General features: G+C 31.0%; 1 protein-coding gene across 7 annotated transcripts in view; it reads right to left on the bottom strand.

Annotated features, from left to right (window-relative positions):
- LOC114330003 (ABC transporter G family member 20) overlaps positions 1-19,495 on the bottom strand; it is a 632,705-nt gene that overhangs the window by 338,048 nt on the left and 275,162 nt on the right. The window contains exon 1 of one of the 7 annotated variants that reach the window (XM_050645860.1): positions 12,205-12,358. The exons of 4 other annotated variants lie outside the window; for them this stretch is intronic. The gene's annotated coding sequence lies outside the window, so the exon portion shown is untranslated. Of the gene's footprint in view, positions 1-12,172; positions 12,359-19,495 lie in introns of those variants that run through there. 2 more of the 7 variants (XM_050645861.1, XM_050645862.1) reach the window with 2 other exon arrangements.

The following is a 19,495-nucleotide window of genomic DNA, read 5'->3' as shown; positions in this document are numbered from 1 at the left end:
TTTGACTTTTGCAAAAATTGTTTTGTACTATAAATATTATAAAATCCAATTATGGCTTAACATTAACCATTATCCAACCAAAAAATCAATTTGGTTGAATGTTAATCTCAATATTAACGTTTTACAAAAACAAATTACAAAAACTCATTAATTAAATACCGATTGTTATGATCATATAAAAACATTTATTACCAATAAAATCTACTTTTACTTTGCTTATTATATTAGCTACTTCTTAAGTCACACTCGTCACAGAAAATGCTTTCTTGTACAAAACTCCAATAACCTGGATCTAAATACCATTGCAAGATTAATCGTTGAAAAATTAATAATGACATGGATATTTTTGCTTCAAATTATCAACTTCAAAAAATGGATATAAAAAATAATAAATTATTGACAATAACAAATAAAACAAAGACACAAACAAATATATAGGGTGAGGCAGATAAAGGGCCTATTAGAAATATCTCGAGAACTAAAGGTAAGAGAATCATGAAAATTGGAATACAGTGGTTTTGAGGTATGAACTATTTACCTAATGAAAATATTTTGGTCTCTTTGCTATTTCCAGTTATACCGGAAAGTGATTGTAACTTCGTTTTTTTAAAGGGGACATCCTGTATATTTTTACATTTTTGGATTCTGCTCGATGTCTTCTTTCTTAAAATATGAGGTAATATTATACAGGGCAGTTTAAAAGATAATTACCGTTTTTTATAAATTTTGTAGCAAACTTCACACCCTGTAGAATTGTGCTGATTTGATATCAAAAACTCCATTTATGTTCAAGAAATTTGTAATATAGTCTGTTATTATTAAAAATTAATAATATAGCGAAATGTTTAATTTTAGTATACAGGGTTGGTCGAAACTCGGAATGAGTATTTTCTGAGTTTTCTTAAATGGAACACCCTGTATTCTAGTATTGTACTGAAATTATATTCTATAGTACTTTTTTATTTCTTAAGCATTCCCCATACCTAATTGCTTTAATTTGTAAGTTATTCGTAGTTTTTTAAGCCAAACATTAATTGTAACAACAATTACGTGAAATTTTATTAGGTTTGCCGTGAAAATATTCATTCATAAATAATTTTTTGAAAATAAATGTTAATCTAGAATGTTCCTTAATTTATTAATATTGGATGAGATAAGAAAATTCCTACGTTGTTAAGATTGTTGGTGCATAAAATATTAATAAAAACAAACCATATTCTACCTAGTTGGCTATGGCTTTGAAACTAAACTTGATTAAACATTAGACATTATATTATTTTTATAGTTCCAGTTGCTTTGTTACCATTACTAATATAAATTTTTGTATGGGGAACTGATTAACAAAGTTTTTGGACTAGGAAAGTATAACAAAAAAGTACTACTAGCAATAAGAATTTATCATCTGCAACTCCCTGATAGACGACAACCAAAAAGAGAAACTTTTCAAAGTTTACTAGAATAGTTTCGACGTACTAGACACTTGGATTACGAGAACGTTCATACTAATATGGAGATTCTCAGTGACACTAACATTTAATTTATTTTAATCATTTACAATAGTTTTTGTTCGATCAAATTTCTCGTAATCTAAATGTACAGTTCGTTGAAACCGCTCTAGTAAATTTTGAAAAGTTTTTCTTTTTGGTTATCATCTATCATGGAATTGCTGTGATAAATTCTTATTGCTAGTAGCACATTTTTATTTGTAATACTCTCCTAGAACAAAAAAACATCTGAATCATTTCCTCATTAGAAAAATTCATATTAGTAATGGTATCAAAGCAATTGGAACTTCAAAAATAGTAGAATGTTTAAGGATATTTAGTGTCAAAGTCATAGCCAACTAGATAGAATATTGTATGCTTTTATTAATCCATATTAAACATACCAACAATCTTAACTAAGTAGGTATTTTGATATAACGACCAGTATTAATAAATTAAGGTTCAGTCGAGATTAATATATTACATTTATTTTCGAAAAATTATTTATGATTGAATCTTTTCACGCCAAACCTAATAAAATTTCACGTAATTTTTGTTGCAATTAAAGTTTGGCTTAAAGAACTACGAATAACTTATAAAATAAGGCAGTTAGGTATAGGGAATGCTTAAGAAATTAAAAAGTACTGTAAAATATCATTTCATTACAATACAAAAATACAGAGTGTTCCATTTAAGAGAACTCAGAAAATACTCATTCCGAGTTTCGACCAACCCTGTATACTAAAATTAAATATTTCGCTATATTATTATGTTTTTATAATAAAAAACAATATTAAAAATCACTTAAACATAAATGGAGTTTTTGATATCAAATCAGTATAATTCTACAGGGTGTGAAGTTTGCTACAAGATTTATAAAAAACCGTAATTATCTTCTAAACTACCCTGTATAATATTACAAAAGCTCATATTTTAAGAAAGAAGACATCGATCAGAATCCAAAAATGTAAAAATATACAGGGTGTCCCATTTAAAAAAAGGAAGTTACAATCAACTTCCGGTATAACCGGAAGTAGCAAAGAGACTAAAATATTTCCATTAAATAGTTCATACCTCAAAACCCCTGTATTCCAATTTTCACGATTCTCTTACCTTTATTTCTCGAGATATTTCGAATAGGCTCTTTATCTGCCTCACCCTGTATATACTGGGGAGTTGTACCGATAGAAAGAGTTGAAAAATACAAATATCTGGGAACCTGGATTTAAAAGAAAATAGACAAACCACAGAAACAAGAGAAAGGTTAAAAATAGTAAGAAATGTGTTTGCAAAAATGGAAACTACATATCATCTGCAAGACCTTAGATTAGAACTGAGAGTAATAACTAAAGCCCGGATTATAAGCATGACAGAAAGGTCAAAATAAGCACATATATAAGCAAAAAATGACGTAAAAATAAGCAAAGTTTTTATGAAATAAGCAAGGTTCAAGAAAAAAAACATGTAAGTAAACATGGATATGATATAAATATGAATAAAGGACATTAACATTAAATTACATTTATTTTTAATTATCGTATTATTAACAATAAATAAAAAATTACAAAAGTGTTAAACTATAATATAATAAAAAAAATCGAAAAACGATTAACATATTAATATATTTTTTATTCATGGCCATTAGCATAAAAACAATTAACAATAAGTTTTTCAAAATTTTCTTATAAAAATCTGTGTCTTCTATCTGTAGACATAATATTATTTATACGTGGAAAAAGTTCTTTTAACATCTGCAGATGTGATTGGTGCGTAGGTATTTAAATTTAGACAAATCTAGCGATACTACCGAAAAGTATTTTACAACAATATAATAAATTTGGCAGTTCTGCAGACAAATATTAGTTTATTATATGTAGTCTGGGCTGATTATCGGAGAATAGGCCATTTTTGGGAAAATTTATTTACCAGCAATTTTATTGCTGGAATCGAATTATAAGATCCTATATATTAATATTATAGGTATGCAAAGTCCTGAGATAGTGTGCTACTTTTTTTATAAACAAAATGGCGCCCGAAAATCGTGTTTTTTTCAATTATTGCTCTATAACTCCGACGATTTTAATTTTACAACAAAAACTCCCAAATAAAAATTCACCGTGATTAAATTCTGCATAGAGACGTGTTTTTGCCGATCTGCTCCGATGAAAATTTTCCTCGGAAAATGCGGGTTATCCCAACAAAATCTTTAATTTTCAAATAAAGTTTTAGATAAGTAATTATCTACCAATATTTAAATAATTTGGTGACTTAAAAGCCTTCTTGGTTTAGATTATAGTTCCAGAAGCTGATGCAAATTAAACGAATATTTTAGCAACAATTCAATTGTTAATTAATAATTTACGGTCGCAATAATAACCAAAATAATTATGATACACTGATCAAACTTTGAAATCTTATAAACATGAGATGCCTTTTTAACATTTTGGCAACAAAATCTAAATTTTTTATTTTTTTGCATAATCTTTAAATGTTTAAAAAAATAGTTATAAACAAATTAACGTTTCTCAGAAAGTTTTTATTATATTGTAATTTTAAAAAATAGCTAAAATGCGCATTTCAAATATCTTGAAAATGAATGCTTTAAAACTTTTTTGCAACCATTTACAAAAAAGTTATGAAACAGCAAAGTAAACATAAGATTACTACGGTGTTTATATATTTTTTTAATTCTTTCAAAGCGTAGAAGTGAGTATAAAGTACAAGCTAATTATTTACAAAAAAATATCGATTATAAATTTAATGGTTATATTTTAATTAAAGATGATAAATATATTTTTTTGTAATTTACACGCGCGAAAGTTGAATAATACAGCACTGTAGCTGAAATTTTCACTCGGAGCGACGACAGGCCGCGCGAGACTTACACTTTTATAAATAATATATGCTGCGTGTCAGTCGCTTCGAGTGAACATTTTAGCTCCGACTCTGTATCAGGCCTACTTTTGCGCTAAAAATTACAAAAAAAAGTATTTTTAATCTTTGATTAAAATATAACCATTGCACTAATTTTTGACATTCTTTTTGAGTAATTAGATTGTACCATAGACTCACTTTTAAGCTTTGAAACAATTAAAACAAATTATAAACAACGGATATTTCGTATATTTATTTTGCTGTTTCATAACTTTTTTGCAAATGGTTGGAAAAATTTTTTAAAGCATTCATTTTCAAGACCTATGAAATACGCATTTTAAGTATTTTATAAAATTAGAATATAATAAACAATTTCTGAGAAATGTTAATTTTTTTATAACAATTTTTATTAAACATTTAAATAATATGCAAAAAAATGAAAAATTTATATTTTGTCGACAAAATATTAAATAAGCATCACACCTTTATAATCTTTCCAAGTTTGATCAATGTCTCATGATTATTTTGGTTGTTATTGCGACTGTAAATTTTTAATTAACAATTGAATTGTTGCTAAAATATTCGTTTCATTTTCACCGGTTTCTGAATTTATAATCTATACCAAGAAAGCTTTTATTTCACCAAGCTATATAATTATTGATAGATAATTATTGGCCCAAAAAATTTATTTGAAAATTCGAGATTTTGTTGGGAAAACCCACATTTTCCGAGGAAAATTTTCGTCGGAGCAAATCGGAAAAAACATGCTTCTATGTAGAAATAAATTGGGGTGAATTTTTATTTGAGTGTTTATGGTGTAAAGTTAAAATCTTCGGAGTTATAGAGTAATAATTGAAAAAAAACCAATTTGTCGGCGCCATTTTGTTTATAAAAAAAGTAGCACACCATCTGCAAACTTTGCATACCTATATTAATAATATATAGGATCTTATAATTCGATTTCAGCAATAAAATTGCTGGTAAATAACCTTTCTTTGTACTTTACTAATTAGACCAGCGTATTATAACTATTTTTTTTTTCAAAATTTAAAGATTATGCAAAAAAAAGAAAAATTTATATTTTGTCGATAAAATATTAAATAAGAATCTCATCTTTATAATCTTTATAAGTTTGATCAATGTGTCATGATTATTTTGGTTATTATTGCGATCGTAAATTGTTTATTAACAATTGAATTGTTGCTAAAATATTCGTTTAATTTTCACCGGCTTCTGGAATTACAATCTATACCAAGAAAGCTTTGATGTCACTAAGTTATTTAATTATTGATTAATAATTACTTACCTAAAACTTTATTTGAAAATTAGAGTTTTTGTTGGGAAAACCTGCATTTTCCGAGGAAAATTTTCGTCGGAGCAAATCGTGAAAAACATATCTCTATGCAGAATTTAATTGTGGTGACTTTTTGTTTGGGTGTTTTTGTTGTAAAGTTAAAATCTTCGGAGTTATAGAGAAATAATTGAAAAAAATACGATTTGTCGGCGCCATTTTGTTTATAAAAAAAAGTAGCACACTATCTGCGGACTTTGCATAACTATATTATTAATATATAGGATCTTATAATTCGATTCCAGCAATAAAATTGCTGGTAAATAACTTTTCCATGAATTTTGCTAATTAGCCCAGAGTAATGGACAAGTATAACGATGGGTTTTCCTGTTTATCTCCTAAGCCTAAGGGATTAAAATTCTTATTGTTTATTGAATTATTAGGGTTTTATAGCTCTGTATACTTATAGAATTTTGCTAGCAACACAGATGGCATCCAATAGGAAGGAATGGAGAGAGTTCGTTAAGAGCTAGGAAAGCTCAGAAGATTGTAAGATATTGTAATTAATGAATTGTATTATAAATGGCCCAACACCGAAAGGTACAAATGGGTCTACTGATTAAGTAAAGTAAAAAAAGTAAAGCCAATTTGATAGCCAACGCATGATAATCAAGCATAGTACAAGAAGAAGAAAGAAGGTATTTATGACGACAATATAAACAGAAATATTGGGCATAAATTTATATAAAAAATTTCCATATTTCATTCATTTTGTCACCACGAAAACGGCACATTTATTTTGTCCGACAGAACAGAATTAAACTCTCCGAACAGAGATTAAACTCTCATGCAAAAATCAGAATGCTATTTATCACCTGTCATAATTTCTGTCATAATTCCTGTCATAATTCCTGTCATTTGACATATTCTACATGTTCCACTCATTAAAACTCCCATTTGGTGATAAATAGCAGTCTGATTTTTGCATGAGAGTTTAATCTCTGTTCGGAGGGTTTAATCTCTGTTCGGAGAGTTTAAGTCTGTTATGTCGGACAAAATACATGTGCCGTTTTCGTGGTCTGACCGTTCCAAATTTTTACCCTGTTCCACAATTAAAACTTCCCCTGTTCCAGTGTTCCCATATATCAAAGTTTGTCCGACTAGACACCCTTAAGCTATTAACAAATTTTCAGCTTGCTAGTAATCAACTTTTTTTTCATACGCGGGATCCAGACCTAAAAGATATCTACCAAAAGTTGTCTGATGTTATGCTTGTCCAAGTCAGATCACGCAAGCTATATTTGTTCTTTGTTTTTAGGTCAGGTCAGCGTAAATAAATATTTTATAAATATATTATACTAGTGAGTCATGTTGTAGATTGTTTGAAAGAGTATTCAAGGAGGTATAAAATTAAAATATATTTTGAATATTTAACCGAGTTAAGAGCATTTTCAAATTAATAATATAGCAAAGCCATAAATGACTGGTAAAAAGTATAAATAATACCATTTTTCTTCTTCTTTTCATATCCGTTTGCCCTCTCAGGCGTTGGATTGGGATTCCGGTACTTCCTTTGTCCATTTTTCCATACATTTCTATCTTTGGCCATAGTCTTTAATTCTTCAATAGTTTTGCTTTGTCCCTATCAATTTCTTCGATCTGATCTATCCATTTATTGTTGATATTCTTCTTCTCGTTTTCCTTCTTCTTCTAAATTCTACTATTCGTAATTCTGTATTGTAATTCTTTCTGGTTTAATTCTATTAATGTGTCCGAACCAGAGCATTTGTTTCCGTTTAATGTACTCAAAAAGTTTCTGCTTTATCTTTTGTCTGATAACTTCATTTTTTGTCCTGTCCCATCTTGTTTTCTCTCACATTTTTCTCAAATGTTTCATGTTAATTGCGTTGATTTTTGATTCACATTTTCTCTGAATTGCCCAATTTTTGCTTGCATTTATTGGCACTCTTATCGTATTGTCAATTTTTCTTCTGACTTCCATTTTTAAATCTTTGTGTCCTGGTATTGTTGTATTAATTGTGGATTGTAATAGTGTAGACTTGTAGACTTATTTCCTCTATTGGTATTCCGTCTATGTTACCATCATCAGTCGCAATGTTGCCCAGATTTTCCTACGTTGATTTTTTTTGTTCTAATATTGTTCCATTAGTTTTAATTTCCGTATTGCTTTGGTCTTCTTTGTGATTAACTATCATATTTTTTGTTTTATTTATATTCACCTCCATTTTCATTTTTAGTCTTCCTTCAGTCCACATACTACTACAACTACATTATGATATGCATAGAGCAAACTGTAATTTTACTGGTTACAAGCTCCTGTATCCAATTATTGTATTTAGAATTTCTTCTCCAGCTTTGAGTTTCTTTACAATTCTGTCCATTATGATGATGATGACGAACAACAATGGCTTAAACTGTGTCCCTGTTTTAGTCGAATAGACACAGGTAATACAAAATTCAAGTTATTATAGTTTAAGTATATTTTTTTGTAACTGACATGAAATGTCATATTTTGTCACCTCTTGTCAGTTTTCTTAAACGTCACATTTTATCGCATGAGGTAAAATCTATTTCTATCTCGCTCGCGGAGGTCAAAAATTTACAAATTATCAGAGTCGATTACTCCTATTTTTTAATGTTTGAAGAAAAACTTACAATTATTGAATTTACAAGTAACAGATTTATAACAATCAGTTAGTTTCGTTCTTTCCGGACATGGCAAATTATCATCCTGTTTAATTTCTGTCAACATAAAAAAACTGGTTTCAGAGAATTTGAAGTTTGGAATTTTTTTTTTTATCTTATTTTAGTAGTTACCTTTGCAACGCCCCCTAATTTCCTGATTATTTTTTGATATTAAATTAATTTTTAGATATGCTTCATCTAATTTACTTACCATTGCACGTCATCCGCGTCATAGCCAGTGACGTCACATGATACCAACACGAAATATTTAGGCAATAGGTGTGTTCTTTTTTAGAATCACTTTGCCGAGTACACTGGCGTTAGTACATCCACTAGGCATATTTTATTATGGACGCGTAGAAATAATATTTAAAGATTTCTATTAATGTTAACTTAAAGAAATATACAATAATATGTTTTATTTAATTTGTATAAATGGATTATAAAGCGTTTTTATGAAGCACATTTCGATACATTTTTGGCAAAGTAATGTAAGTGACATTTTTGGCGAAAATCATGTTTTTCCATTAAACTAACACTATTATTGTTTAGAAGGTACTGCCAAAGTGTAGTAAGCCTAGAATTACTTTAAACATAATATAATGTATAGGCTTACTACAATTTGGCAGTGCCTTCTGAACAATAATAGCGTTAGTTTAATGGAAAAACAAGATTTTAAAAAATGTCACTTACGTTACTTTGCCAAAAATGTATCGATTTGTTCGGAATACACTGTAACTATAATCGAACGAAGGTGATATTTTGGCATAAATTGGTAACATTTATTTGACAGTTGCGGTGATGAAACATCATATTTGTTTATATTCTTTACTATAAGTATTTGTTTCATTATATTTACTGTTTTTATTATGTACTTTAACGTAAGATTTTAACTTAATTCTTGTTTTCTATTTCTAAAGTTTTTATTTATTTACATTGAATATTAATTTGTTTTGCTGTATAATCCACTTCCGCAAAAATTGTGTGATGTATTTGATTTAAAACGAATTCAAGAATTTTTTGTAATTGGGAAACAATGTCAACTTAGATCTCTAACGTTAATAATGACGTGCACCGGTAAGTAAATTAGACGGACTGTATATAGCAAAATTGTTGAAACTTCTGGTGTTTCTGACAAGTTATAGAAAAAAATATTGTATTATACACTGGGCAAAATGCAGTTTTTAGCACTCTCTACTGTGCTAAAATCTGCAATTTTTGCGCCTCATATAATAAATCACAACTATGTATTTGCGTTAGGTAGTTCTTACTAAAAAGCTGTATAGTGGACCTCTTTTTTATTAAAAAAAAAATACTAAATTCAAATTAATTTTTAATACCATATGAAATTTAAATTATTGTAGACAGTGAATTCATTTTTATCTAACTAAGGTCTTAGACAAAGTATATGAGAATATGCACAAAAGAGAAACATAAAAATCAACAAGAGAAAAAGTATAATAAGATCGGCAGTAATGTAGGAATAGTAGAGATTACAAAAAAAAATTAATAAATAACAAATTTTATAAACTTTGACGTCTACGAGATAGTAGTCCTGTCGCCAGGGGGGGTACAACGGCCTTCTTAATTCAGATGGACTTACCCAAGTTTTTTTATGTATTTTGACCCGTAGTACACGAATTTTTTGGGTAAGAGTTGATCCGGATGTCGATAAGATTGTTATAAACAAAGAAGTTGAGGAATTACATAACAGCGATTTCTCGCAAAACAAAACATTTTTTGTATTTTTTGGGTCATTTTAACCAAAAAATGTTCCTACAAGTTTTTTCGTAGGATGCATAGTTTTCGAGATAAACGCGGTTGAACTTTCAAAAAATGGAAAAATTGCAATTTTTGAACCCGAATAACGTTTGAATAAAAAATAAAATAGCAATTCTGCTTACCGCCTTTAAAAGTTTAAGTCAAATTATATCTGTTTTGAATATTTGCATTGCTAAAAATTTATTTTTTGATTGTTAAAAAAAGCTATAAACACATACTGTTTCCCGTGCCTAATACATGCGTTTTAATGCATGCTACTTAGAAATAGCCCCGCTTGCACTTTTACATCTTCTACGTACTCGTTCGATTTTAAATGAGAAATCATTGAAACATCACTCAGGTGTTTATAGCTTTGTTTTAACAATAAAATAATACATTTTTGGCAATACAAATAATTAAAACCGATATAATTTGACTTGAACTTTCAAATGCGGTAAGCAGAATTGCTATTTTATTAATAATCAAAATTTTTCGGGTTCAAAAATTCCAATTTTTCGATTTTTTGAAAGTTCAACCGCGTTTATCTCGAAAACTATGCATCCTACGAAAAAATTTGTAGGAACATTTTTTGGTTAAAATGGCCCAAAAAATACAAAAAAATATTTTGTTTTGCGAGAAATCGCTGTTATGTGATTCCTCAACTTCTTGGTTTATAAAAATCTTATCGACATCCGGATCAACTGTTACCCAAAAAATTCGTGTTCTACAGGTCAAAATACATAAAAAAAACTTGGGTAAGTCCATCTGAATACAGGAGGCCATTGTACCCCCCCTGGCGACAGGACTATAGGTACTTTTCATTAAAAAAAATGTAAGAAACATTTGTTTAAAAATAACTAGTAGTCCCTACTTTTCATAATAAAAGACAAAAAGTATTAAAATTGTGGGAATAAATAATAAAGAAAAACGAAAAAAAAAAAGAAATACAAGAAAATGGACGAAAGAAAATACAAACATTATTTATATAGTTTTTCCAAGTTAATGGCATTGGCAAAGCCAAAAGGTCAGTCTACTTTTCATATTAAAAGACAAAAAGTATTAAAATTGTGGAAATAAATAATAAAGAAAAACGAAAAAAATACAATAAAATGGACGAAAGAAAATACAAACGTTATTTATATAGTTTTTCCAAGTTAATGGCATTGGCAAAGCCAAAAGGTCAGTCATGTTCATTCATGTATGTTGGTTGTTTTCTAGTGCATATATGTATTACGGGAATAAATTCTGAAGAAAGGCGAAAAAAGGAAACAGAAAGGAATGGAAGAAAAAAATACTGTATTTAAAAAAGTACTTAAGGATGTAGGCACAAAATTTCGCACCAATGTGTTTCAAATGCATTCGTTTTTTTTTCGAATCACGAGAAAACTAATAAGTGTTTTTGAAAAATTTAATCGTATATGGAAATATCACATTATTACAGAGGGCCGAAAGTTACTTAAAGTTTCATTTGAATAAGATATTTAAAATTAAAAATCACACTAAATTTTCTCGTTTTTAGCCATTTAACTTATTAAAATAAACATTATAGAAGTTTTCAGGGACTTTCGGCCCTAGGTAATAGTGTCATCTTTCATTCTGTGTTTAAATTTTTCAAGAATACTAATTAATTTACTCAGGATTCGAAAAAAATGAGTGCATTTAAAACACACTGGCGCGAAATTTTGCGCCTACGCCCTTAAATATTGTTGGCTATTAGTTGTAGTATGTCAAACTAATGTATGATCAATAATAGAAAACAATTAAAGGACTTGTTTTGAAAATTAACATTTTTCTTTCTTCCATTTGCCTTTGTTCTCAAACGTCCCACGAAAATATATCTATATTATTTAAATATATGCAAAATCAGATAATTAATTAAACGTAATTTTCAAGTCTTCTGCGCACACCATCCTTGTAACAATAACATCGATAAAACAATAAAACTTAAAGAAGAATCGAATGTCACCAAACCTTAAGTAATCCTCTGGTATTCTGCCTTAATCAAATAAAATCCAACCACTTGTATGCATCACTTGCACTTTTCAATAATAATTACCAAGAAATTTGCATAATATCGCCAAACTATACCTTGATATCGTACGACACGCGAAACAATAGGCCAACTTTCATTCGCCGCGCGCACAACACACTTATTTTGACTCAGCAAGTGGTCACTCAAGTCAAGAAGCTTAAAAACGGACTGGCTGGTGAGGAGTTGCAATATTTGGTGCTACCCGAGTTTATTTTCCCCCGCCATGAGTTTTACCTTTGAGATGCGAGGTCGATGATTTTTTTTTCTTTTGATTCCACATTACAGGTTTATTTATTCTTTAATTGTAAGAGTGACAGTGAATCTGCAAATCTCATGCAGTTTTAGTTCTTTGTGATTGACTTTGTTCTTGAATTGTTGTAGTGTACTTTACAACCAATTGCCAATACACAATATTTTGATTTAATTTAGTTCAGGATGTCTTAACGTAAATGTTTCATATTTTTAGTTTCTTCAAGCTGTTTTTTGGCTTTTGAACAAGTAGTAGATCAAGTTAGAGGGAAGATGATAATACTGGGGGATTTTAACGCTCGAATAGGTAACCAAGTAATACCCGGAATTAAGCAAAAACACAATGAAAATGTTAAAAACTAAAATGGAGAATTGATGATAAACTTCTGCATAAATAACAAACTTAGAATAAACAACACATTTTTTGACCACAAAGACCAACACAAAAATATACATTCAATAACACCCGTGGACAAAGATCTATGATAGATTATGTTGTAACCAACAGAGATATGCATCCATCAAAAATAATTAACGTAAGATGCTTCAACTCAGCAGATGTAGGTAGCGACCATAGCCTAGTATTATGTAAAATAGGAATCATTATGAAATATTTCACACCTAAGAGGGCAGCACCAACACAAACAAAAATTAAAGTCGAAGGACTACATACGGAATCCACGGAATACTTATACAGGAAAAGAATATCAGAGAATATTGCTGAGAATGGAATATTAGAAAACGATAACACCAATTAAAGCTGGCAAAAACTCAAAGATAACGATAACTCGACGCTGCAACAGAACCACTTGGAGAGAGAAAAGTAACGAATACACACATATTAAAGAAGAAAACCCCGTGGTTTAGAGAGGAAGTTAAGATAAAATGCGAAGAAAAGAAGAAAGCCTCTTTACAATACAGAACAAAACAAACAAAACAGGCATACAACCACTACAAACGAAACGAATACTTTAGTGAGGCAAATAAAAAGGGAGCACTGACAGTTTCTCAAAACAGATGGAACACGACTTCTATGGAACAAAAAAAAAGTATGGAGAACGATCAGAGGGCACAGAAAGGAGATGAACGAATTAATAAAAGCGAAACACATTCAGAAGGAAACATGGGCAGACTACTTACGATCTCTATTTGCTAAAGGCGCCGATAGTGAACCACCAACACATGAAGTTACGACAAACGAAGAAATAAACATCGAGGAGGGAGAGGTAAAGGAAGCACTAAGAAAATTAAAAAATAGAAAATCTCCAGGAGAGGACTAGAAATCCTAAAGTACGGAGGACAAGATCTAACTAAACAACTATTAGAACTAAGACAAAATTAATAGAACAAAACAGAATACCACAAGAATGGAGATCAAGCATCCTAATACTTCTCCTCAAAAAAGGAGACAAATCAGACCCGGAGAATTACACAGGTATTAACTTATTAAACACAACATTAAAATTAACAACAAAAGTGACAACAAACAAAGTGAATGAAATTATAACATTAGCAGAAGAACAACAAGGTTTTAGGTCGGGAACGTCATGCACTGACGCTATATATATAATGAGGCAAGTTCAAGAGAAATCGTTGGAATACAACAAACCGGCATATTTATGTTTCGTGAACCTTAAGAAAGCATTTGACAGGGTCACATTAAAGGACGTTATCCACTTGTTATACTCGAGAGAGGTACCTCTGGGAATAATTAAAACGATAGAAAACGTCTACCAGAACAACAAAATAAAAGTAAAAGTGGAAGATGAAATAACTGACCCAATTGAAGCAGGCAATATGATAAGACAGGGGGATTCCTTGAGTCCTCTATTGTTCAACCTGATTATGGACGAAATAATAAAAAAAGTAAGACTAAAAAAGGATACCAAATGGGAGAAAAGCAACTTAAAATAATCTGCTATGCGGACGATGCAATACTAATCTCCCAAAGTGAAGATGATTTACAACGTATGCTGCACCAATTCAATATAATCGCCAGAAAATTTAACATGTTAATTTCCTCAAAAAAGACAAAATGCATGGTTATAACAGCAGATCCAATAAGATGTAAATTGGAGCAGGAAGGTCAGATAATAGAACAAGTGATGGAGTTTAAATAGCTAGACATCACACTATCTAGCTACGGAAGGCTCGAAACAGAAGTGGAAGATCAAGGGAATAGAGCAAACAGAGCCGCAGGTTGCCTGAATGACACAATATGGAGAAATAAAAATATCGGAAAAGAAATGAAAGGCAGAATTTACAAAACAGTCATCAGACCAATAATGACATACGCGGCAGAAGCACGACCCGACACAGAGAGGACAAAAATATTGCTCGAAACAGCGGAGATGAAAACCCTTCGAAAAATCTATGGTAAACCTCTATGAGACAGAGCTAGAAGTACAGATATACGATGGAGATGCAAGGTGGATAACATTAATAACTGGGTAAGAAACAGAAGAATAGAATGGAATGACCACATAAGCCGAATGACAACAAATTGGGTAGTCAGGACAGCGAGAGGCGGTTCCCCAATAGGAAGTTATTGGTTCCCCAATAGGAAGACGATCAGTGGGAAGACCACGAAAACGATGGAACCACAACTTACTAGAGGCACATTGAAAAAACAGACAGAGTCATGTCTATACAAAAAGAAGAAGAAGAAGAAGATGTTGCTTTTTGATTTTTTTTTCTCTCCAATAGTATTATATCGGGCCTATTTTGGGACCTGTCTAATAGTTTCCAAGTATTTCTCTCATGACAATTTTCCAAATCCATCTCTATCCTTTTGTTGTTATGTTGGACATAACAACAAAAGTTGCCAAACTTAAATGGAGCTTTGCAGGCCACACTGTTAGACAAAAAGCCCAACGGTGGAATGCCACGATACAACATTGGAGACCTTACCAAAGTAAGGTTATTCGCAGATCTTTATTATCTATGTATTTTCTTTCAAGAATGTCTCTTAGCCTATCGTGGCGTACTCTGTCAAACGCTTTTTCAAAATCGATAAAACATGCATGTACTTCTTGATTAACGTCTAGGCATCTTTGTGTAAGAACATTCAAACCGAAGAGAGCTTCTCGAGTACCTAGTCCTTTTCTGAACCCCATCTGTGTATTACTAATATCTGACTCCAACTTTTGATAAACTCGGTTGTGGATGATTTTTAGAAATATCTTTAGTAGATGGCTCATTAAAGATATTGTTCGATGTTCTGAACATTCTTTTGCATTGGATTTCTTTGGCAGTGTAACGAACAAGCGCGGCTCCTCCTTAGGGTCAATTGGTCAATGACCCCCCTAAAATAATCTCATAAAAATACCAATTTTATTAAAAATATCTTTTATCTAAAACTTCACTCTGAAATATAAAATTCTCTCTCAGCAATCTGCATTGGCAAAACAAATATAATAGATATAATAACGTCGCGCCTCGCGCTATACACAAGCCCGTGGCTGGGCCGTATTTTAAATTGTCTATATACAGTTCTTATGGCTTATGGACAAATGCATGTAAAATAGAAAAGAGACGGCAGATAGCAATTTCGTGGGCGAGAGTGGGAGTGACCTTTCCGTCGTATACCTCTAGTAGAGTCGACGGCCTCACGTTTAGTTAGTTACCGTCTGCTGATTGGATTTGTGGCTGCAGTGTGAGAAATGCATTTTTTTGCTATCCGTGTTTACTGTTTTCGAATGACGCTGTATGGGCGAAAAATGGAGTAACTGACATTAAGCATTTAAAAGTGAAAATTACAAAACATGCCTCTTCAACTACTCATATAAATTCATCAATGAGTTACGCAAGTTTAGGACGTGTTAACATAAGACAGCAACTTGATAGTGTATATCGTAAATCTGTGCATGACTTTAATGAATTGGTATCTAAAAATAGGTATATTTTAAACAAACTAATCGACTGTGTAAAATTTTGTGGAGTTTTCGAAATTGCATTGCGCGGTCATGACGAAAGTGACAGCTCCAATAATCGTGGAATTTTTCTGGGCCTTATCGATTTTGTTTCTGAACTGGATTTAATGTTTAAAGAACACATTGAAAAAAGTACAGTATTTAAAGGAACATCGAAAACAATTCAGAACGATATTTTAGAATCAATGTTAGCCATTGTGCATACTCATATCATGAAGGAGATTGGCCAGACAAATTTTGTGGCCATTCAAGTAGATGAGACCACAGACAGCTCCAATAAAACGCAGATGATTATCATATTGCGATATGTATTAACTGGTATTGTACATGAAAGATTTTGGAAATTTGTTAACCCCCTAGGTACTACAGCACAACATTTAACTAATGTAATATTGGAAGAACTTCAATTATTAAAAATTAATGAAGCACCTGAAAAATTGATTGCCCAAAGTTACGATGGTGCATCAGTCATGAGCGGTAAACTGGGAGGAGTACAAACAAAAATTAAAGAAATATACCCAAATGCACACTTCATTCACTGCTATGCCCATCAATTTAATCTTATCCTCCAAAAAGCGGCGAGTCAACACAAACCGATAAAAATATTTTTTGCAAATTTACACGGATTTTCGTCCTTTTTCGGCCGATCTCCAAAACGTACGATGGTTCTGGATAGAGTGGTTAAAGTAAGGCTACCTAAAGCTGCGCCTACTCGATGGGCTTTCAATACAAAATGTGTTGAAATTGTATACACTTATAAAGATGATTTAAAATCTTGCTTAGAGGAAATTATTGATGAGGAGCAAGATGGTAACAATATAAATCAAGCAACTGGTTTAAAAAGACATTTGGAAGATGAGCATTTTTTATTTTGGTTAAATTTTTTCCATAAAATAATGCCCCATGTTGATATATTGTTTAAACAATTGCAAATGCGAGACATTGATGTTATATCTGTCAAAAATTGTATCCTGTCTTTTAACAACAATATCCAAATAATTAGAAATACTATTTTGGAATCAGAAGTACCAAGCACATCAACAGCAAAAAAAAGAAAAACTACTGCAGAGGATCCAAAGCGACGAACTGCACTTGAAATTTGTGATATTATTATATCTGAAATAAATCACAGGTTTAGTTTCAATGATCATCTCATGATTTCACAGTTATTCTACATAGAGAAATTTGAAGCATACACTACCAACTTTCCGCAAAATATTTTAAAAATGGTGACGGCTAATTATCCCACAGTGAATATTTCCAAACTAAAATCGGAACTTGAAGTCTTATATTGTCGTGAGGATTTTCGCAATAGTGCTGGTGCAGTAGCCATACTTCAGCTTTTTATTAACATGAATTTGTCTGAAACATTTTCTGAAGCAGTGAAGTTATTAAATATTTTGTGCACACTCCCTATGACAACCGTGGAAAGTGAGAGATGTTTTTCTACTTTAAAAAGAGTAAAAACATTCCTGCGTAATACGATGGGACAACCTAGACTTAGTGCCTTGTCTATGCTGAGCATCGAGAAAACGCTTGTCAAGAGCATTCCAAATTTCAATGAGAAGGTCATAGACTATTTTGCAGAACTAAAGGATAGAAGAATTGACTTAAAATATAAAAATATTTAAAGTAAGTTTCGTTTTAATAAATTTACAATTTATTATACTATAAATATTCCTATCTATATATCAGTCAATAACCTGTTCATACCATTTTTCCTATATTTTTTAAAAGATTTACTCTAAAAAAAGACAAATTTAATTTTCGGAAAACTAGGGTAAATAGTATTGAGTTTTATCTAAGTCTGTATTTTTTATCTAAAATATAAATGCTAAAAGATCTTTTAAATACTTTAAAAAATCAACAGTTTGAAGTTTTCAAACCAAAATGACCCCCCTGAAGATTGACCCACGAGCCGCCGCTGGTAACGAATGTAGACAGCAGCCACTCTTGAGGTATAATACCAGTATTGTATACTGTGTTAAATAAGTGCAATATTATACCTATTGATTCATCATTCAAGAGCTTTAGTAATTCAGTAGGAACCTCATCGGGTCCATTTGCCTTTCCAGTTTTGGAATTTCTAAGTGCCATTTCTACTTCACATTTTAGGATTTCAGGTCCCGTTTCACCATTTACCTTGTCAATGTTATTTCTGTTGTCCTCAAACAATTCTCTTATGTATTCACTCCATCTATTAATTTTTTTTGTTAAGTCTACAATAATATTTCCGTCTTTGTCCTTAAACCGCGAGTAGTCGCGCGGTGAGATAGAATCTCAATTTTTATCCTTTTTCGCGATAACTTGATGAACAATTTTGCAATTTTAAAAAAATTTCGTAAGTGCCTCGAGAAAGGGTGTAGTAATGCGTAGGAGTTTTTTTTTTCTTCGTCTTCTTTTTGTGGAATTTATGGCTTTGGGGAGAGCCAATTAACTTTAACCCGCGAGTAGTCGCGCCGTTAGATAGAATCTCACATTTCATCGTTTTTCGTAATATTTACAGTAAAATTTGTCCGTAACGGCCACTAAAAATGAAAGAACTATTGGCCGATATAGAAAGGTGGACGGTATTGTCAGTTTTTGTAGTCTACATATAATTGGTTTGGGAAATTTTTAAACTGGCCGTTAGGACAGGTGGCCGATGTTGGCAGGTGGCCGTTAACACAGGTTTTTTTAATAAAATTGTTAGAAATATATATTTTCAATATAAAAAGTAGATAAAAATAGTACAAAATAAAAATTTGTTTTAAATTCGTATTTTGAGATAGAATCTCACACGCGACTATCGACGTTACAGAAGTGAGCGCGACTACTCCCGGGTTAAGCAAACTTATTTGATGTCTTCTTTGGGTTCCTGTAAGTTCTTTTACTTTTTTATCTATATTGAATGTGTCATAGTTTTTTTCATAGTCTTCCATTTCTACACATTGTTCTTTAATCCATGATTCTTTGGCCTTCTTTATTAATTGATGGATTCGACCGTTACTTGATGGAAGTTCATTTTATCTCACAATAAAACACTGAAAAACGTTTGTTTTTCTATACTTCCACAAAATTTATTACAACTATGTTATTACTACAGCTGTTTCGGCAAAGTGCCTTTCTCAAGTGATATATTTTACAATGTGTTTGCCTTTTTAAGTCTTTAACTGAAGAGGTTGAG

Source organism: Diabrotica virgifera, chromosome 3, assembly GCF_917563875.1.
Source record: "Diabrotica virgifera virgifera chromosome 3, PGI_DIABVI_V3a".
NCBI classification, from domain to species: domain Eukaryota; kingdom Metazoa; phylum Arthropoda; class Insecta; order Coleoptera; family Chrysomelidae; genus Diabrotica; species Diabrotica virgifera.
This window is presented reverse-complemented; position numbering and strand designations above follow the sequence as displayed.